General features: G+C 46.8%; 1 protein-coding gene across 1 annotated transcript in view; it reads right to left on the bottom strand.

Moving 5' to 3' along the window:
- Positions 1-22,522, bottom strand: part of TRERF1 (transcriptional regulating factor 1) — a 199,383-nt gene that overhangs the window by 49,277 nt on the left and 127,584 nt on the right. The window contains exon 4 of the mRNA XM_060021271.1: positions 13,945-14,059. The gene's annotated coding sequence lies outside the window, so the exon portion shown is untranslated. The remainder of the gene's footprint in view (positions 1-13,944; positions 14,060-22,522) is intronic.

Raw genomic sequence — 22,522 nt, 5'->3', positions numbered from 1 at the left:
AAAGAAGATGTGGGACATACATACAGTGGAATATTGCTCAGCCCTAAAAAGGAATGAAATTGAGTCATTTGATGAGACGTGGATGGATCTAGAGGCTGTCATACAGAGTGAAGCAAGTCAGAAAGAGAAAAACAAATATCGTATATTAACGCATGTATGTGGAACCTAGAATAATGGTATAGACGAACCGGTTTGCAGGGCAGAAGCTGAGACACAGATGTAGAGAACAAACATATGGACACCAAGGGGGGGAAACCGCGGTGGGGTGGGGATGGTGGTGTGCTGAATTGGGCGATTGGGATTGACATGTATACACTGATGTGTATAAAATTGATGACTGATAAGAACCTGTAGTATAAAAAAACGAACAAACTAAAAAAACAACCAATACTGAACTTTCTTTGGGTTATCTGTATGGAAATATGTTAACATAAATGTTTCAGACATTACATGAAATTTCTAAAAATCTTATATGTTCTGGTATAATGTTATAAGTCATAATTCTAGTTATTACTTTAAAATGTGTATCTCAGAAATAAGTAAATTTCCTTGTCAATTGCATTATTATGAACTTTCCTCAAATCTTTAACCATGGTCATTTTTAAGTCTTTTGTCATTTACAGACTGTTCTGGGTGTACTCTGATGCTTTTGCAAAAATGTTCCTATAGAAGGGTTTCATCTTCAAGGAATTCATGGAAAAGACTCTGACAAGTACAGGTTTCTGGTAACTGACGATACTGCTGAACTGAATGAATAAGCATTTTCAGAACTCTAATGGAAAACTGATGGATTCATAAAAGTGCTAACAAAAGATCAAGATGAAAAAAAAATTAATTACATGGGACTGAGGGAACTGATGAGGATGATTATAATTTTTGTGACTTTCTGTTTGAAGTAAAAAAAAGAAAAAATCCCACAAGGACTCAGAGGCAAAAAGTATACAAATCAATTTTCGCTGCAAAGTAAAGGAGCTGTTACAGTGGAGGATTCCTGGACTGAATGTCAATATTATGACATAGTATGAGTGTGTTTCGTGTTTGGTAACTGCAATCATTGTTGCTTTTGTTGTGGCCATCCATTTACAACGCTTGGTGTCAGTTTATTTATCTCTTGTAAAAATAAAATACAGTGTGTGTGTGTGTGTGTGTGTGTGCGTGTGTGTGTGTGTGTGTGTGTGTGTGTGTGTGTGAAAAAAAAAAGATGTGGCACATATATACAATGGAATATTACTCAGCCATAAAAAGAAATGAAATTGAGTTATTTGTAGTGAGGTGGATGGACCTAGAATCTGTCATACAGAGTGAAGTAAGTCAGAAAGAGAAAAACAAATATTGTATGCTAACACATATATATGGAATCTAAGAAAAAAAAATTGTTATGAAGAACCTAGGGGCAGGACGGGAATAAAGACACAGACCTACTAGAGAATGGACTTGAGGACATGGGGACGGGGAAGGGTAAGGTGGGACAAAGTGAGAGAGTGGCATGGACATATATACACTACCAAATGTAAAATCGATAGCTAGTAGGAAGCAGCCGCATAGCACAGGGATATCAGCTCGGTGCTTTGTGACAACCTAGAGAGGTGGGATAGGGAGGGTGGGAGGGAGGGAGATGCAAGAGGGAAGAGATATAGGGATATATGTATATGTATAGCTAATTCACTTTGTTATACAGCAGAAACTAACACATCATCGTAAAGCAATTATACTCCAATAAAGATGTTAAAAAAAAAAAGAAAACAAAAGTCATGATGTCGCTGAATGACACCTTCCTGCACTGTTCTCTGTGCATTTCTGCTTTTTTGTTGTTGTTGTTGCGTTGCATCGCTTGCGGGATCTTACTTCCCCGAAGAGGGATAGAACCCGGGCCCAAAGAAGTGAAAGCACTGAGTCTTAACCACTGGACCGCCAGGGAATTCCGTCTCTGTGCATTTCATGTGTTAGTTATGTGTCTTCAGGTCAGGCACAGACCCTCTGGGGGCCAAGAGTTGGATTCCCCATGGTGCTCAGAGCAGAGCTGGGTGGTGTAGGGCCTCGGTGAACATTTTCGGACATGAGTGGAACTCTTTTTTCCAAAGGCCTTCAAGGTAGGATTTCTGACAAAGCTGACATCTAGACATCACATTTTAGGAAAAGAATGAGGAAAGGCAGATCTCTAAGATCTCTTTTACGTGCCTGTTTAACCCCCAGAGGAGCTGTTTGGGATAGAAACCGCCAGCCCGAGCCCCCAGCTGCTCCTGGCCGAGCTGAACCCCCCAACAGTTTAGGGGGCATGTAGAACCCACTGCGTGCCAATGGGGGAAGAGGCCAAAGCCTATGACTTGAACCCAAAAAGTGTCTGTCTCAGCAGATAACTCTAATCTCCTTCACAGAGAACACCGGGGGACTACAGGTATTTACCACCTCCACTTCCTGACCCTCAAACAAATGTCCATCCCTCCACCTGTGCTCTAACTCCTCTCTCTTCACTCATCTTAAATACTGGAGAAACATGGGACCCCCAAGAGCTCACCTCCCCCACTTGCAGTAGGCTATCAATTCCTGTTGCCGCCTCCTCTATAGCATTCCCTGACCATCTCCTCTCATCCCCACTGCCTGGTCCATGGAAGAGCCCTTTACAGCTGGTCCTGCCCCCTCCAGTCTACTGTCCACTCAGCAGCTCTGTCCACGCCACCCTTCTGCTTCAAACCACCCACGTGTCCTCTGCCCACAGGAGAAGCATCCAAAGAGCTCAGGCTGGCACAGGGAGCCCCTCATGATTTGGTCTCACCTCCCTTTCCAATGATTTACCCAACCATTCACCCGTATACACTCTGAGCGCCCCCCCCCCCATGGAGCCACACAGAATCTCCAGAATACTGGTCCCTCTGCCTAAAACCCCCTTTTTCCCATTCTCCATCTTCTCAACCTGCTAGTTCCTGTTCAAACTTATCTTTTATGAAGGCTTCCTTGATTCTCAGCCATTCAGTGTAACGAGGTATTTACTGAGTGCCCACTATGTACCAGGGGACACCACGAGGGGGTTGTATGACATGGTGTCAGCTCTTGTGGTGTCAGGGGCTTGCCGTCTGGGGTGGGGGGAGCGTCAGACAATGACAAATCTATGACTGCGATGAGTGGTTATAATAGAGGGCTCAGCAGAAAGGTCAGGGAAGGATCCTCTGTGGAAGTCACAGTGATACTGCAATCTGCAGGATGAGAAGCACTTAAATAAGGAAAATAGAGCGTGGAAAGCTGCCTCCCAGATAAATTCAAGGATAACACAGGCAAAGGCCCTGTGGCAGGTGGGAACACGGTGGACACAGGAACTAAGAGAAGGCCAGAGTGGCCAGGATAGGCGCATGGCAATGAAAATGGAGAGGGGGCAGGGGCCAGACCACCCCAGGTTCTTGAAGGTAAGGAGTTTTATCTTTATACCAAGAGCAATGGGGAACGATTCAAGTGTTTGGATGTGTGTATGTGATGTATGATGTATGTGTGTGTGTGTGTGTGTGTGTGTGCATGTACAAGCATGTGTGACTGATCAGATTTCCATGTTGAAAAGGCCACAGGATAGACCAGAGGTCAGCAAACGTTTTCTGTAAAGGGCCAGAAAGTATATATTGCAGGGTTCACAGCCAGGAAGCAAAATCGAGGCTATGATGTAGACGCTTACAGAGTAAGAGAAAAAACAAATTTCTGCAAACTTTTTGAGGCAACTCAAAATATAATAGTAATCGAGTACAATTTAATGTAAATAGATCTACTAATGAGAAGAATGGACTTATTTTTTAGAGGGATAACGTTTTGCTTAATTGGGTTCAAAGTCAGTGCCGCGTATCATCAAATGTTTACATGCACAAGCCATGTTTAGCTCACGGGCTCTACAAAATCAGGCAGTGGCTGGGTTTGGCCCATGGACCATAGTTTGTGGACCCCTGGTCAGAACAGACTGGAGGAGGGTGAGTGAGGATACGGGGAGCGGGACTCGACTTAGCGATGGTCCAGGCCAGGCAGCTTGGATGTGGGTGGTGATGGAGGGGCATGTGGGGGTGAAGCTAATAGGACTTAGTGATGAGATGGCCAGGGGTGTGTGGGAGGGAGGAGTGTCAAGATGATGCCTAGATTCGCATCTGTGAAGACGGAGCACCACGAAAGCTGTTTCACTGGAGCTGTCACAGAGGCAGCTGGACTGAGGGCTCCAAGGCTCAAGAGAGGTTGGTGAGTCCCCTGACACAGGCAGTAAGTGAAGGCAGGGATGGGAGGAAGAATGCCTGGAGGGCAAGTGAGAATGGCAGGACTCAGGTTGCGTGTCTTTATTACACCCCTTAGAGCACTGGTCCCAGCTGCTTTATCCGCATCCACCATCAAACTGAGACCTCTTCCAAGGAGTGCCTCATCAACTCTGTCTACTGTGGTCAGCATAATACAGGCCACCCACTGGGTGCTAAGGACACAAAAGAGGGAGAGAAAGAGAGAGGAAGGGGAGACCTTTTGCTTCCACAGGCTCACATGGAGAAGACCCCCCCCACTCAATTCACAATGGAAGCCCACTTCCCATTCCTACCCTAAGGGCTGACCATCTCCCTGGCTAACCTTCCACAGGAGCTGCTTTCCATAGGGGTCATGGGACCTTCACTTAAAATCATTCAAGTGTGTGTGCGCGCACACACGTACACACAAATCTCCTCCCCACCAACCCTTGCCACATGATTTGTGGTGATGATGTATTGACAACACGCCCATCAGCTGTCAGCTCAACATGTCTGAATATTACGTTCCCTCACCCAGAACATCTTTTTTTTTTTAATTATAAAAAAGTTAAGTGGCAATCCCACTCATAACAAGGAGGGGAGAAAGGGAAAAAAGCCACAGGTTAAAGAAAATCAATTTTTCTTTTTTTCCCCCTTTCTTTTTGTTCTCTTTCCTTTTCCTGAGCAGAAGAGGGAGAAGCTCATGGCTCCTTCTCTCCAACAGCCCTGGCACGAGGAGGTCAGTGCTGACATGGAGAGTGACCCGCCCTGGCGGCCGTGGGTGTGTCTGCCTGATGTCAGTGGAGCTCACAGCAGACCCGTCCCCCGGGGCCACAGCCACGAATCCTCTGGCCCACGTGGAGTCTCTGGTAGGGACATTGAGGAGTTCATGGGAGGGGGTGCTTGTTCTCATGGCCGACAGTAACATTCTGGAAAGCACTGGACAAAGCACCGACACCCACTATCTTACTTTGTCCCCACAACAAGCCGGTGAGGTCAGAATTGTTTTCTCCATTTGAAAGATGAGGAAATTCACATGCAGGGGACGATGCACTCAAGGCCACACAATTGTGACGAAGGGTTAAACCTCCAGCCCTCTGATGCCAGGATGAGGCTTCTCTGATACCGTGCGGTGTCCTTCATTCACCCATCGCAGATCTGAGTAGCATGAAGCTACTTCCCCCTAGTTGGACCCCTGCAGCGCTCTCCATGTTCTGAAGGGTCAAGGAGAGCTGGCTTATACCCTGGTATAGACACGTCCTGGCCATCAGCTGCAGGCAGCCTCCAACCCTCTAGCATATAGCCGTGAACTTGGAAGTCTGAGAAAGAATCTGATGCACTTTATACCAAAAACCCTTTCTCTTTCCAGGTTTAAAGGGCTAGCTTCAGCGCTCTGGAAATTTTCTTTTCTTGAACTCATCAGGAACTTTTCTCATTGGAGAGAAACACATGGATTACGTGGCAGGCGTTTTCCTCACAGAAACACCCAAAGTACTGGGCTCTGGAGTCAGAAGACCAGAGTTCAAATCATAATGTTCCACTGGCAAAGTGAGAACCGGGCAGGCTGATCTAATCTTTTTTGGGTTTTTTGGAGCCTAAGTATTGACATCTGTCAAAGAGGAATAACACCACCTAATTATTCCAGGTTTTTGGTGAAGATTAAACAGGAGAATGTTCAGGACATGCGTGGTGTCCAGGGAGAACTCACAAAGTCTCACCGCCTGGGTGGGGTTTCTGTTGGTTTGTTTTGACTTGAGTACAGTTGACATCAAGGCTCAATGACTCAGTCATGATTGAATACATTTGGTTATTTGTTTCCTGGGCAACCTTCAGCCCTCCCTTTGTTTCAGTGAGCAGCACGGTGCTCAGGGGCAGAAATGGCTAGAAGTGGACACAGGAAGGAAGAGAGAAAACCCACAGTCGTGTGGGCCCTCCCTGACACCCTCCTGAAAGCACCACTGCATCAGAGGACATTCTCCTTTATCCCTAAAGATCCAGCATCACCGTGGAAAGGCTGATGTGCGTTTAGCATACTGTTCATCAGGCAGAGGAAGAAGCAGGAGGATACAGATGCCCATGTGACATGCTCATGGGGCAGACTTGCTTTCTGGGGCAGGTGGGTCCCTGCGAGAGAGGCCTGTGGATCTCCATGGGTCAGTGAGACTTGGAGGTGCCTAAGAGGGACTCAGTGTGGCCATGAGTCAGGCCAAGCTCTCTAGTGTGGTTACTGGTAATGAAGGGGGTGTTCTGCTCTCTGGGGTCTGGCTCTCAAGCTGCTCAAGACCCCAGGAGAGGGAAAGAGATGTAATTCTTGAGTGGCCACCTAAAGGTTAGGAATATTTGTGGTTATGATTAAAGCGAGAAGTTGAAAGGTGCTGCCCCAGTTACCCGGAAAGAGACATTTCATTCCCTCCATGATACCAGATAAGGAAATAATCTACTTCCCTTCCTGTTGCAAGGGGGCCCCCAGCTCCCAGACTCCAGGAAATTGGCAGTAACTCTGTCTATATCTGCCGTTTCCTTACTTTCAGTTACAGCCTCCTGGCCTGCTTAAACAACGGCCCCCTTTAAGGAACGTGGGGCACACTGTCTGGCAAGGCTGTACCAAGGCAAGCCTGGGGCGGCCTTGGTGCCCACATCTGCCGCCTGATCTGACGGGCAAACGAGACCCTTCCTGGTGGAAGCTCCGAACCACTCAGTGTCCGTGCCAGCCTCCCAGAAGTTAGGGAGAAGATGAAGCCAACCCTTAACATGTGGGGGGCACCCTCATACCCACTGTCTTTCTGTGAGGCAGCCCAGCAGGAGGCTGTACTCCCATTTTGAGCTAAGCTATGGACGCTCTGAGGGGGGAAGAGATTTCCAAAGGACCACATGTGCCAGGAAGAAGCCAACCTGAGGGAGACAAGAGCAGAGGTCTCTGGTCCTCGGCCAGAGGTACCCCCCAGAACCACAAAGGACCACGACTAAAACAAGAGCCTCCACGTGACTTGAGTGTTCTCCAAAAGCGCAAACAAGAAGGCAACAAGGAAATGCAAAGAAACAAGCCTCTATTTATTTCTATCTCACCTATAAAAACGTCACAAAAACGTCTCTGAATTGCTCCCATTTGCCCTCCTGCTTCTCCCCCTCCGCTCTCCATCTTCTGGACCTAAACCAAGCCTCCCCCTCTCCTCTGGATCATGTGCACATAGATTATCTCCCTCTTCATGGGACACTCACAGGAAATTTAAACATTCTCAGACGGGGCTCTTCTAAGCCCACTTCCCCTGCCCTCCACCCCCTACCCAGTTGCTGCGTATTCAGGAAATGCAAACCCAATATAAAGATAACCCGGGCCAAACAGAAAAGGAGACTGGCCCTGCGACCTTGTTGGGCAAATGACTTCCTCTCCCTGCATCTCAGACTCAGCATCTGCAGAATGAGGAGGCTGGACCTGACGGACTGCAAGGAGGTCCCTCTGGCTCTGACCAGCGAGGGCTTAGCTGGATGAACCTCCCAGACCCTGCCTGTCTCTGGGACACCCAGCAACCTTGAGGCAGGATACTGAGGCAGTATGGTTTTCCACCACTGACAGCCGAGCCCTAAGGACCCTGGTCCCCTGGGGGGAAAGAACACTGGGAATCAGGACACCTGGATGTCCGTCTCGGTTCTGCGGTATTTTGGAAAAGGAACTGAGTGAGTCGGGGAGGTTATCGGGGCAGACTTAAGCTCAGTTAGAGTGTTTTAATTTTTTAAAAATAGAATAATCTATATGACGAGTGTAATAAAGATTATGAAAATGGTTTGAGAAACAGGACCACCTAACAGCAAGAAGGAACAGAGAGTCAGTCTCCAGAGAAGCATCTAAAGACTGAGCTTAGAACCTATTTCTGTTGGATTTTATGAGGCCATGGCAGTGTATGAGTCCCGTGCCCGGGGCACCTCCTTGTTTCTCTATTCACAGTAACCCCGGCTCCCCACACTCCTCACATACTCCCGAACATGATGTGTCCCGACTCCCTAGTTCTGCAAACCATCTCCACATCTGCATCTGGGACAACCCCTTGTTTCACTGCGCAGGACTCAGCTGACAAGGAGAACTCAACCTGGGGTGTCGCCCATGAAGAATATTTAATCTACGAGTTGAGCTCCCCGTGGGCGAGGCCAGTTGGATGGTGTAAGTAATCAATCTTGGCTCACAGCTCTGAGTAACTAGAAAGGAGGAGGGACAGGAAGCATGAATCATTATCTGGAGAGAGGCCGTTAATAGACTTTGAGGTTTGCACGCAGGGTGGGGATGGGGTGGGGTTGGGCCTGGCCCCTCAGCTAGGTCGAGAATGTCGGTGGACATCGTCTTGGGAGTCAGCTCCCTCCCTAGTGCAGCAGCATCAATCTTGAGGCTCCTGCAAAACCCCACCCTTCTAAGTATTAGAGCCACACTTGGAAAAGGAAGACAAGTGGTTGACTTGTCTTTGAAAATTATTTGGAAATAATTTTTTCATCCCCACAGCCTGAATTTTTAAAGAAAGTTGTCAATCCCTGTTTTACAAAAGTGAGTTGGTAGCATTTGCAGGGAGATAAAAAGGCAAATGCAAATCCATTCAAGACCACCATGTTCACGGGCCATGCATGACCAGACACAGTTGGGAAACCTGGGGAAGCACAGTCAAACATGATTGCAGGACTTGTCAGGGCACTTGATATGCTAGTGGAGGTGGCTCTCGAAGAGACACCACAGAGGCCATCTGTGGGGCTAGAAGCACTGCACTGGGTCTCACTAGCTCAAGAGAATGCCCATCTCTAAACCTCAGTTCACACCACTTCGACACCCCCAATGTACAAGGTTCCTTTTCCAGCCACCTCACCCTACCTGCCCCACGGGGCCAGCCCCAGTCTTCTTCCTAGCCTTCCCCAGGAAGTCTTCCCTGAGCACTCGAAGGCACAGTGCTGTCCCCCCTGGAAACCTATTCTGAATACCTGGCACTTAATCTTGTGAAGGAGTTTTATCCTTTATGCATTTCTTGGTCATAAAGTCTTTTTAAATGAATAGACTTTTTCAGAGTAGTTTTAGGGTCATAGCAACTCTGCATTTTTCATAACACTTGCCCACTGTACGAAGCCCAGAGTCACTACAAATAGCAGGTGCTAAAAAAGTTGTTGCCTGATAGATATCAAATCAGGAAGTGACACAAATCTGAGTGTAATATAAAGTCACTTACTTATGAGCAGGGAGTGTGTGTTTATAAGCAGTCATGTCAGCTTTAAGAATGGAAGTCAAATGGACAGTGGAGACCACCCATCCTGCCCCTTCTGGACACATGTCCAGCAGAGTCGGTGTGCCATCCACTGACCGGGCTGTGGGCACCACAGGGACAACTCCCCAGCGAGTGATGTCATGAGGTTCCAGAGCTCTCATGGTTCTAAGACAGAAGGAACAGCCTGGAGGGAGGGCTGAGATGCTGAGATGCCCCATCTCTAGGGATGAACATTTCTAGAACCCATGGTTTATAGCCTGTGCAAACACTGGCCAGACCAGTGTGTTCTGCTTTCCCTTTGATTATTTTTAAGAACACCCCAGCGGGGCTGGGAATCCCACATTGACCCTAGACTCCTGCCTCCATTTCCATCACATTTCATAAACCAGCTCTGCCAGCATGAGAGCATCACTGAACAAGGGTGCGAGTCTTGAAGGGGTCTGTTCTTAGTCATGATGGTGTTGAGTACCACGGACCGGGTGCTTGTGATGCTCCAAGCTCCTGTTACAAGCTTTACATACATACATCATCTCATTTCAACCGTGAACAGCTTTGCCTGTGGTCCCCATGTTGCAGATGAAGAAATGGAAGCTCAGAGAGACGAAGCTAGTGAGAGGCAGAGCTAGGTTCAAACTCAGCTCTTTCTCCTGCCCCCAAGCTCAAAACGTCTAACCACTGTGCTCTGTGGCCTCCCCTCTGATGAAAGGCACACAGACAGGAGACAGGAAAACTAACAGCAGGAAGGATGGGGTTGGGGGGTGTAGAAAAGAGGCACAAGGGAAGGGAGAAGAAGGAGAGAGAGCATGAGGACAAGAGGAAGTTGGGGTCTTGTCCTCAACCTTGAGGTGCACATGGGATCTGGCTGCAGGTCCAGGAGGTCTTTGCCAAGTGGGAATGAAGCAGGAAGGTTGCTGGGGACCACGGGAGAAACAAACCACAAAATATGCAGAAGCCATTTCCTCTCTCGAGGAAGATAAACAATAGATTCATAAACAAATTTTACAAAGCTGCCCAACTATTTATTTATTCTGGTAGGAACTTATATCCTCTGTGAGCATAAAGCTAATCCCCCCAAAATTGGTTAAGTTATTCTGAGGAGAGCAAAGGTGGGAAAAGGGGATAGGGGAGGGATATACTCCTTGCCGGTCCATCACCTGCTAGCCCCGTGACTGCAGTCAGTTACGTGTCCTTTCTGAGCCTTGGTTCATTCTTCTGTGAACAAGGAATAGTAATTCCTGCCCCATGGGGCTATGGTAGAAAAGAAAGAAAACAGACCTTCTGGCAATATGGCAGATCAGATACCCTACTTGACCTTCCCAACTGAAACAACTTAACATGCTGTTTAAAATTTAAAATAAAAAGACTGTATACACACTGCTGAACTGGTATAAATGGAAGGATTCTTCGAAGACCAAAAACAAAACCAAAAGCAGGAACTTTGGGATGTAAGCTAGCAGCAAACCTGGCTTTTGCCCTGAGGGTTCCTGCCAAACCCTACAGATTCTAAGTTTCCCATGAGAGCTGCAGAGCGTTCAGGAAACAGGAGGAAAAGCTTAGTTCCTTCATAAAATTGGGACTTCAAAAGGCTCCACCCTCAATGAATGAGAAATAGACCCCCAACACAAAAGGAGACCACGAGGAAACCTGACCTTGGGCTGCGTAGAAATCTGAACCCATAAGCTGGATCTCACACAGATTTGCAGTTTGAATTCATGCTCCTTATGTAGCCAGAAAAGCTTTGGGTAGAAAATGAATTTAAAGTGATTTTTGATTGGGAGTGCTCCCAGACAACTAGCAGAAGTTAATGCAAAACGTCTCTGGAAAAATTAACTTCAAGCCATACCTCAAATAGTTCACAAAGGTAAAGTTCTAAGGAAAATGAACAGCTCAAAGAAAATAACAACAACAAGGAAACAAGGCATTATGAGTACTAGCCAGCAGAAGCAACAGACGGCAGAATCAGACCTGCAAAGATTTCAGATTCTCAATTACCAGACATGAAATTCTACTATTTCTAAATAGCAATTTCAATATGTTAAAGAAATCAAGAAGTTTGCAAATATAAGCAAGAAATAAGAGAAAATCACCAAGCAGATTTAAAAAATAATGGACCAGAACTTCTAGAAATGATAAATAAAGAAGCTGAAAAGAAAAAATTTCAGTGGATGGATTAAACAGCATTTGAAACACAGAATAAATTAAATAGAAGACAGGTTGGAAGAAATTATTCAGAGTTCAGCACAGAGGGACAAAGAGGTGAGAAATATGGAATAGAGGTTATGAGATACGGAGAACAGAATGAGAAGGTCCACCATATGTCTAACTGGAGTTCCAAAAGGAGCTATTAGAAAGAATGGGAAAGAGTCAATATTCAAAGAATGAAGGGTGAGAATCCTCCAGAACTGTTGAAAGACACTCATCTTTAGCTCTAGGAATCCCAATGAAACCCGAACTGAATAAAGACAGAGAAACTGACACCTAGCTACATGAGAGAGAAGTGGCAGAACACCAAAGAAAGCAGCAACATCTTTAATGTAACTAGAGTGAAATGCCAGGTCACTTATAAAGGAAGACCAACAGCCAACTTCTCAACAGCAACATTCAGAGCCAGAGGTAGTGGAATAATGGTTTCAGTGACCGAAGAGAAAATATCCAGTAAAGCTACCTTTCAAAATTGAGAGCAAAATATAGTGTCAAGCCAACAAAAACCAAACCAAACCAAAGCAAAAACAACTTGAAAGTTTACCACCAACAGACTCTCACTAAAGGATAATGCTAAAGGGGTTTATTTTAGGCAGAAGGATAATGATCTCCAATTCATGAAAGAATGGTGAGAAAAGATATGGATAAGAATGTGGATACAAACACATCATATAAAACAATGATGTCTAAATTGTAGGGAAAAAAACAGGACAGGATGAAAACACAGGATAACAATTGTATATAAATTGGGAGAGGTAGTGGTTAGAATTAAACCAGTTTATGGTTCTTGTGTTTTGGGGGAGGCAGGTAAAGACACTGATTAATTTTAGACTTTGTTAAGTATGCCTGTTAAAATAGATGGGCTTAACATTTGAAAGAACAGATACAGAGCGCATAACTTCCAAATAAGAAGACAGAAGATGGAATGAGGAGGGAAAAACATCTCAACCAAAAAGAAGGAGCAGAAAAAAAACAAATATAAACATGGTTGAAATGAATCCCAATTCATCAGTAAGATACACCTGTTCTAACCAAACAGCATTGCCTTAAAATATACAAAATTTTATACATGAGCAAAATTTTGGGCACTACAAGGAGAAATGGACAAATCCAATGGGAGATTTTTAACATGTCTCTCAATAATGTGTTATTGAGAAGATTAGTCAGACAAAAACAGACAAGGACATATTACAGATGATTTGAACAGCACAATGAACTAGCTTATTTTAATGATCATATATAAAAAACTACTATATATCTAATAATTAGAGAGTACACGCTTTTTCCAGCACTCATAAAACATTTAAGAAAAAAGTTGAAAAGATAAAATATTTAAAAGGAGCACACAGAAATGGTTCAATGCTTATTTCAAACTCTCTCCAAGGATCCATACCTATTTTATCTTAAAAAAGAAAAAGACCCTGTCTTTCTTGTTCACTGAGGTATCTCCAGAGTCTAGTACAGTGACTGTCACAAAGGGGTCTCTTAATATGTCCTGAAGAATGAGCGGCGAACGAAGGATTCTCTGTTGAGGATGGTACCGGCTGAGTGAGCACTGAGGACCAACACTGGAGGTGATGAAGCCCTTTCTAACACGGACGGGACAAGAGGACAAGGTGAGTGGTGCCAGTCTCCAGGGAGAATTTATACAAAAAAGAAAATCAGAGTCACAACAGCCATCTCCAAATCCAAAGAGAGGGTCATGTGGAAGAGTCTTTGAAAGCCCAGTCTTTGTGGGTCCATGTGGCAGAGCAGAGGAGAGAAGATAGAAATTTCAGAGAGGAAGAATTTCTCAATATTAGGAAGAATTTTCTAACAATTCGTTGCTCAACATTGGCCGGGAATTGGCCTGGCTTATCCTCTAAGGCCCTTTATGACCCTGTGTGGGACAGGAGACTGTCCAGGGAGTCCCAGAACATGAGTGGACCATCCTTCCAATTCTATCCTATCCCAGAGATTCCTTCATCCAAAATTCCCTGGATACCCGATCCCCAAAAGATCTGCCCAAGGTCCCAGATTCAGGAGGTGGTGGAGGAATAATGAGAGCTTCAGTCCCCAGAAACTCAATCCAGTGTCCTTTCTGCTCCACCATCGGCCTCTCCATTAGCCGAAATGAGCACGTTTTGCCCCATTAGGCTGACATGTACTTTTTCAGTCTACCCATGTCCCAGTAAACCCCATTTTCCCAGCATATGGCAAGGGATTATAAAAGCATAGAGAATTATTTCAAATGAAAATGCCGAGACTTTCCAGGAAAAGGGAGGCAAGCTCACCTTGGCCTCCGCAGCAGATGGTCGGGTTGGGGGCCTGGCTCTGGGGGCTTCTCCTGCGGCCGGCCAGTCGTGCTGCTCTCATGCTGCTGGGCAGGTGGGAAGAGGAGGCCTAGTTCTGTGGGAAAAAGAGAAAGAAAGGTCACTTCTTCATCGTCTGCTCCCAGCTCTCCATCACCAGCCTGCCAAGGACACTATCCAGAAGCCGCGGGAGCTCGCGAGGCTGGCCTCAGCCACTCTCATGTCATTGGGGAGCAGACAGGCGCAGGACGAATGTTTCCCACGCCCTCCGATGTGCCAGGCAGGGCTCTAAGGAACGAGGCTACAAAGATGAATCAGATGCAGTCCCTGCTTTCAAGCAACAGCCTAGCGAGAGAGAGAGAGAGAGAGAGAGAGAGAGAGAGAGAGAGAAGAGAGAGAGAGACATACACATGTTTCACTACAAGATAATTTGGTAAGTGCTGTGATTTCCCCAAGTTCATTCAACAGCCTACCTGTCCCACAGGGAGCAGAGGCAGCTTACAAGCGCTACAGCACAGGGCTTCTCAAGCTCTTTGTTATGAAGGACCAGTTCTTTGTTTTTAATTTCTGATCCATCACGGATGAACACTTTTTTTTTTTTTTTTTTTTGCGATACACGGGCCTCTCACTGTTGTGGCCTCTCCCGTTGCGGAGCACAGGCTCCGGGCGCGCAGGCTCAGCGGCCATGGCTCACGGGCCCAGCCGCTCCGCAGCATGTGGGATCTTCCCGGACCGGGGCACGCACCCGTGTCCCCTGCATCGGCAGGCAGACTCTCAACCACTGCGCCACCAGGGAAGCCCACGGATGAACACATTTATAAAATATAAGAAAAGGAACTGGTAGAAAAATGAAATGACAAAAATAGTCATAGAGTACAAGCCTACTTCTTAATGATTCAACAGCTTACTCTGTCAAATCGGCATGAGAGTTTCTAAGTGCTTCCTCTCAATTTCTGTACTGATCTCGTGGACCGGTTAACAGCTTGCAGACCAGCACCATTCCACAAATCACAGCTGAGAAGCATTGCTATAGGAAACGTTTGTAAAGAGTGCAACCTTCCTGAGATGTCTGGCTGAGCTCTTGGTTCAGAGAGGGTGGTTGGAAATAAAAATGATGTCAAATTCACCCTCTGGACTATAGTTCAGACTGTTCAGAGAGTCTCTCTCCAAGAAGGAGAGTTACAGCAGGGACTTTGGGAAAGTGTGGCGGGGGGGTGTCTGAGGTGGTGGCACCAACACACTGGGTTCACGGGAACCTGGTCAGAAGTTGTGCCTGGAGCCCTGTCCTGCTCTACCTTGAACTTCCAATTGTAACTATGGCAACCCCAGCCGAAGCTACTGCCCGGAATGGGAAGAACAAAAGTGTCATCTATTAAAATGGACTGGGACGTTTCAAAAAATAAAGCATTTCCAAAATGTCAAGAGGGCTGCTGGCGTTCATTCCTACCATTTAATGTTATAAAAATGATGTTTTTTAAATTGAGAAATCTTTTGTCTGTGACAGCCAGCTCCCAAAAAAGTCTTTAAATGCCTATTGCCTTAATACTTGAGGGAGAGATTACAAGTCATTTTCCCCCATTTGAACGCTTAAGAGAAAGTGCTCATTCCTCTAAACTCTCAGCTTTTATGTAGTTCTTATTTTAAACTCTAGAAGATGTCTCTGTAGAAGAAAAAATTCCCTTTTCAAAGTCTTTTTTTTTTTTTTAAGTGCGTACACACATACACTCTCACTCGCTGCTTCAAATGCTAAGTCATTTGCAATTTGGGAGTTTGCTGCTCATGAAATTCTAGCGATAAGCACATCATAAACATTCCTATAGCAAGGGAATGCTTTGGAAGCGATGTCTGTGATGTTACCAAGATTGTCTATCATCTCTGAATGTTGGCTAAGTGAAGGTTACAGGAATAACTATTTGTGTATAAATAAGTCAACAGAGTAACTGGCAACTTCAATAGCAGATCTTACCAAGAAGCTAAACCATGGCACGAGGTGGGAAGCAGGGATGGACTTCCCTCAGTTTCCATGAGTGTTTCATCCTTATTCTCAACATGGGAAAATAATTCTCCAGGCTCCCCGACAGGAGCAATAGTTCTTGGAATCACTCATGGGCAAGATTAAGCTTAGACCACACAGCCAACTTTTATAGATCAGGTGCTGGGCTAGATTCTAGTGTCCTCAATATGGGTTCTTCTTCAAAGAGACCCAAGGGAGACATATAAACAGGCGATTACAATCCCCCTTTCCTGCAAGAAGAGTATATTGGCTGGAGTTAAGGTAAAGGAAATGAAGTTAACTAGCTCAATCCATCTATCCAACCATTCATTGGTCCATCCATTGTTGACTGAGTGCCTAGTATATAGCAGGCAAGTGCAAACCACTAGGCATACAACAGTTGAGACCAGTGTGGTCCCTGCCTTCATGGAGCTTATCCTCTAGTGGGGAAACCAACATTAATAAATTAGAAATAACTATAATAGCGGTGCTCTGAAGAAGTATGATTACTGCTATAATAGCATATGTCAGGGGTAGATCTAGCCACAGGAAAGGGTCAGTGGTGCTTTCCTAAAGAATTAGTCTTTAATCTGAGCCCTAAGAATAAATTAGTGAAACAAAATAGGGTGGGGGCAGGAGGGAAAAGACAGAAAGAAAAGGTGTTGCCAGCACAATGAATAGGCTGTGCAAAGTTCCTGTGACGGAAGGAACACGGCACATTCTAGCGATGAAAGGAGGCTCTCAATAAGGACCGAATCGGTTCTTGACCCACAGCATGCTTCCATTGTGATGGTATCCAGACCATGCATTATAGATGTGCAGGTTTTTCCAAAAGTGCCCAAGAAGTTACTTAAGGCGAACCAGGAAAGTAAGGTGCATGTCAGCTAATTCTCCCTCTTCCTAAGCTGGCACGAGGCATCCGACACAGGGGCCACCTTATCCTCCCTCCCATTTTATAGCAAGTTTTGGGACTCATCTATTTTTTTCTTCAACAGTGGTAACTTGGCCAAATCCAATTTGACCAGTGGTGAAAATGAGTTGGTCAGGGCTGACGTAGACTGACAGTGGATGTGGGTTTTGGGATGTGAACGAGCGTTCTATTATTTTTAATTTTTTTTTGCGGTACGCGGGCCTCTCACTGTTGTGGTCTCTCCCGTTGCGGAGCACAGGCTCCGGACGTGCAGGCCCAGGGGCCATGGCTCACGGGCCCAGCCGCTCCACGGCATGTGGGATCTTCCCGGACCGGGGCACGAACCCGCGTCCCCTGCATTGGCAGGCGGACTCCCAACCACTGCGCCACCAGGGAAGCCCAGCGTTCTATTATTAAATGACTGCTGGAGAAGCCTCGTGGTGAATGTTACTTGACGGAAGGTCATACAATTTCATGCACAGAACATGAGCTTTGGGGCCAAGCAGACCTGGGTTCAAATCTGGCCCTGCCCCTCACTGGTCAATTGGCCTGGTTCTTTCATAAAATGGAGTTAGCAGTGCCTTCCTTGCTGTGAGATTAGCAAGAGCACAGGTCCTACACTGAGCACATTTCCTGGCTCCCAGCTGGCCCTGGGTAAGTGTCAGCATTACTATCACACAGCAGTGTGTGGGGACAGCCATACTCCTCCTCAATGTGAAAATCAACAGGAATCCAGGAAACAATTTCCCAGCTGGCACTGGGGCTGCAGGGCAGCTTTGCAGGGGTGCAGGGGTCCCGATGACTCACAGTTTCTTGGTGTGTGACCTCATGGGTCCCCTGCCACTGTGCTGAGAGTTCCCAGCGGGAAGTCCCCCTGCACCAGGGCTAATGGGCACCGAGTCTCACCTCGGTGGCCCCAGGCCCACCCTCTCTGGATGCCACCCCAGGACTTACAGGGAGCTCCACCCAGGGGCTCCGGGCCGGCAGCCAGCAGACTTGGGTTCTAGTTCCACCACTAACGGCTGGGGTTCCCTTGGACCAACAGCCGAGTTCCAGAAGGGAGAGGAGACGCAACAGCTACCACACCCTGAAGGCCTAAACACAGGCCAGGCCTGGTGCTGGGTCTTCCCAAGAAGCACCCGAATTAGTCACAGCAGTCCTGTGGGGTCACTGTTGGTATCACCATGTTACAGGTGAGGAAACTGAGGCCTGCTGGTTTGTCCCAGACCACAGAACTAAGTGACGGAACCAGAACGGGAAGCCGGAAAGCCCTTCCTCTCTACCACGGCACTGCCTTATGGGCATGGAAATCTTACTTAGGTCTTTCCCACACGACCAGTGAGGACACAGCCCTGGAAGGCTCTGTGATTTTCCAGGGACCCACAGGCAGCAAGCCACCAGGCAAGGCCAGACTCTGCCCCATGCACCACATGGCAGTCTAGGTCTCAGTTTCCCTTCTGCACACAGTGGTGACTAACGACGTCTTACAGACCACACTGCTGTTAGAGTTAAGGGGAGAATGAAGATGTAAGAGTCTTGGGAGGGAAAAACTACTATAGAGACATGAACACTTTAAATGGGTACTGAGAGGCTCAAACCCAAGAGGAAGGGTTCCTGTTGGCCACAGAGCAGTTGAAACAAAAACTGGACAGGCAGCAGGGTGGCAGCCAGGGGAGGGGAGGGGACACAGGAGACAAACTGTGGAGCTTCTGAAATGGGAAGCAGGACCCAATGAAGTGTGAAGAATTCCCTCCATGCCACCCACAATAAATTAGAAATTGGCACAGATTTTTTAAAGAAGGAAAAGCAGGAGGGGGAGGAGAAGAAATTGAGGAGGAAGAGGAATTAAATCTGTAGATTTAACCTAAGAACATCTAAGAAACAGGGTGGAGGGTCATCAATGCAATGAGAAACCTTAGACTCCAGTCACGTGGGGGCCACTCATTCTGTCAAACAAGTTCTCCTGTACAGAGATGATGGTGACACGGAAGAAGATCTAATTTTCAAGGGAGACACATTCTATCAACAGATGGGGAGGCCTGGAAGCTTTTCCAATGTGGTGAAAACTCCCATTCTCTCTCCAACCATCTCTCCTCTTCTGTAGATGCCCCACTCGTACCTCCATGGAGGTTGAGAAAAGAATAAATAATTTATAGGCACTAGAAGAGGGCATTCCTGCTCAGACCATTATGAGAGATAGGTGGCCACTTCATCAGGTCTCCATGCACCTGGTTATTCCAGAACACAGAAGCTGGGGTATTCGACCAATATCACAGCAGCTCAAACACTGAGAGCATATCAGACAGACTTATCATAGGCTGACAATGGATGGCGGACCACCATCCACTCTCCAACCTCCTCAGGCCTCCTATTCCCTTGCTCACAGCTCCAGTCAGCTTGTCTTTCAGGTCTTCACACACTCCAAGCTCTTTCTTACCCCAGGACTTTTGCACATGCTGGTCCCTCTCTGACTGGGATGCTCTTCTCCTAGCTCCCCCCTCATTAACATCTAGTTAGCTTTCAAATACAGCTTCAGTGAGACTTCTTGGACTCTCCAGAAACGCAAGTGTGCAACAGCACTTATCAAAGTTGCAATTCATTAATTATGTGATTAACGAGGGGGCCTCCCCAGTCAGACTGTAAGCTCTCTGAGGGCATGAGCAAGTGTCTGCTTTTTGCACCATCGTGTCCCATGGGTGAGCACCGCAGTTTGTTTGCACATCAAAATCACCTGGGGAGCTTTAAAAAACACAGATGCTTGGGGTTCACCAAAACCCATTAGACAATAGTGCTTAGAGCTGGTCAGGTGTTGTGACATGTGGCCAAGGCTGAGAACCTAAGGAGGCCACGGGTGCTGGGCTTCTGTCCTAGAGCAATCTTGAAGTGGCCCAGGGAGTTACAGTAGGACCTTGCTCCCTTTGCTTGTGGATACAATGCATCGTTTAAATGTTGTTTTCCACCCCAGAGATTATATTCGAGGAAATTCCGGAAGAGGGAAACAAAATCCTCATTGTTAGAGAGGAATACTATTCCTTTCATGAAGCACTCCCACGATAACCCCCTCCCCGACACTCCTCTGCCCGCTAACCCCGGTTTATCACCTTTATCCTCAGAGCCACAGGATTAACCTGATGTGTTCCTGAAATACACTTTAATATTTGGGGGGATAACCCCTAATTTTAAAAATTAAATCAGGCCCAGCTATACTATCTGGTGGAGTGCAAAACTTCACATTAAATTTTATTAAAACAGAAGAATTCAAAGCCAGTTCGTGACGGGACAGGCCCTCCAGGCCAGCCCCAAGCCGCAGGTAGAGGCGCTTTGCAGTAACTTGCCCATGGGGGCACTGGGGTGGGGGAGCTCCCACGGGTCATCTGCACTGATCTGGCCTTTCCAGGGCAAGCTGAGAACAAGCTGTCCCTATCCTCTCAGTTCCCCTTACTAAAGGGGAGGGAGTAAGTGCTACGTGCTAAATGTTCTGTCCCTCCCCCACCAATTCATATGCTGAAATCCTAACCCCCAAAGGTGATGCTATTAGTAGGTGGGGGCTCTGGGAGGTGCTTAGGCCATGAGGGTGGAGGTCTCATGAATGGGATTAGTGCCCTTATCAAAGAGATCCCGATAGCGCCCTCACCCCTTCTGCCACGTGAGGACACAGTGAGAAAGTATTAGCAATGCACCAGGAAGAAAGGGCCCTCACAGAACGCGACCATGCTGGCATGTTGATCTTGGACATCCAGCCTCCAGAAAGGTGTGAAATAAATTTCTGTTGTTTATAAGCCATCCTCTGTGGTTTTTCGTTATGGGCTAAGACAGTAAGATGTGTGAAAAAAAACCCAACCTCTTAAACACACTCAAATTAACAACTCCAATCCTCTGATGGGTTTCACCAGCCCAACGAAAGCACTGTTTGACTGAGTCCCAAGTCCCATACCTCTGTGAGACGTAGACCATCACTTAACCCAGTGCACGGCAAGCTCTCCTGAATATAGCTCTAGCGCCCATAGGGACCACCTGGGGAAGTTAAGAATGAAGCTTCACCTTGCACCCACTACGTTGGTAATAATAAAATAATAACAAGTGCTGGTGAGGATGTGGAGAAATTGGAACCCTTCTGCACTGCCGGCAGGAATGGAAAATGGTGCAGCTGCTTTAGAAAATAGTGTGGCAGTTCCTTAAAGTTATCAGTGACCCAGTAACCCTACTCCTAGGTGTAAACCCCAAAGAACTAAAAACAGGCGCTCCAACAAAAACGTGTTCACACATGTTCAAAGAAGCTCTATTAACAATAGCCACAAAAGTGGAAACGACCCAAACGTCCATCAACTGGCTAACAGATAAATCTGGTATCTACACACAATGGAATATTATTCAGCCATAAAAAAGAACGAAGTTCTGATACATGCGGCAACATGGATGACCCTCGAAAACATCAAGTGAAAAGAGTCAGACACAAAAGGTCACATATTGAATGATTCCTTTTTTTTTTTTTCGGTACACGGGCCTCTCACTGTTGCGGCCTCTCCCGTTATGGAGCACAGGCTCCGGACGCGCAGGCTCAGCGGCCATGGCTCACAGGCCCAGCCGCTCCGCGGCATGTGGGATCTTCCCGGACCGGGGCACGAACCTGTGTCCCCTGCATCGGCAGGCGGACTCTCAACCACTGCGCCACCAGGGAAGCCCTGAATGATTCCTTTTATCTGAAATACCCAGAAGGTAGGTAAGCCCATGGAGATATCAAGCAGACCAGTGGCTGCCAGGGGCTGGGGCTGGTAGGAGAATGAGGGGTGGCTGCTTAATGGGTATGGGGTTTCCTTTTGGGGTGATGAAAATGCCTTGGAACTAGACAGAGGTGATGGCTGCACAACACTGAGAACGCGCTAAATGCCGCTGACCTCTATACTTTAAAATGGTCCGTGGTTAACTTTATGCTGTGCGAATTTTACCTCAATTAAAAACAACAATAAACAAAGCTTCCAGGGCCCCACGGTGAGAGGCTCTGACTCAGTAGGTGTGGGCTGGGCCCAGGGATCTGCTTTTCCAAAGAACATCTGAGTGATTCTGACATGGGGGGTCTCAGGCATGGCCTAAACGTTAAGGGCTGATGTGTGTAAATGATGCCTTTACTTTAGATGAATCAGTAACACCTGCTGCTATTTCCTGAGTGCCCAGTATGGGCCAGGCAGGCACTGGGCTTGGTGCTTTCAAATACAGTGTCTCAGAATCACACTGCAAGCTGGGAATGATCACTGTTTTGTTTTATAGTTGAGGAGACTGAGGCTCAGAGAGGTTAAGTAAGTTGCCCAGGGCACACAGCTGAGTAACAGTGGATTCATACCAGTATCTGTCTGACTCCACAGACCACAGTTTCCCCATCACCCCATACTACACCACTGTGTCTTTTAACAAGCCCTTCCAGGCAGCAGAAATGTCATTTTTGTGTTTATATGCTCTTTAGGTTAGAGACTTAGGTCATCTTACTAAAATTGAGGTCCTTGGTATCTCCTGGGAATTCACTAGAAATGCAGACTCTCAGTCCTCACCCCCGGTTTGCCGAATCAGACTCTGCTCTCCCCAGATGACTTGTGTGACACTAAAGTGTGAGCTGCACAGGTTCCTCTAGAGCTGTGCTATCCAATATGGTAGCCACTAGCCTA

Source organism: Delphinus delphis, chromosome 10 (genome assembly GCF_949987515.2).
Source record: "Delphinus delphis chromosome 10, mDelDel1.2, whole genome shotgun sequence".
Classification (NCBI taxonomy): domain Eukaryota; kingdom Metazoa; phylum Chordata; class Mammalia; order Artiodactyla; family Delphinidae; genus Delphinus; species Delphinus delphis.
The sequence above is the reverse complement of the archived record's forward strand: the minus strand, read 5'-3'. Positions and strand labels throughout refer to the sequence as shown.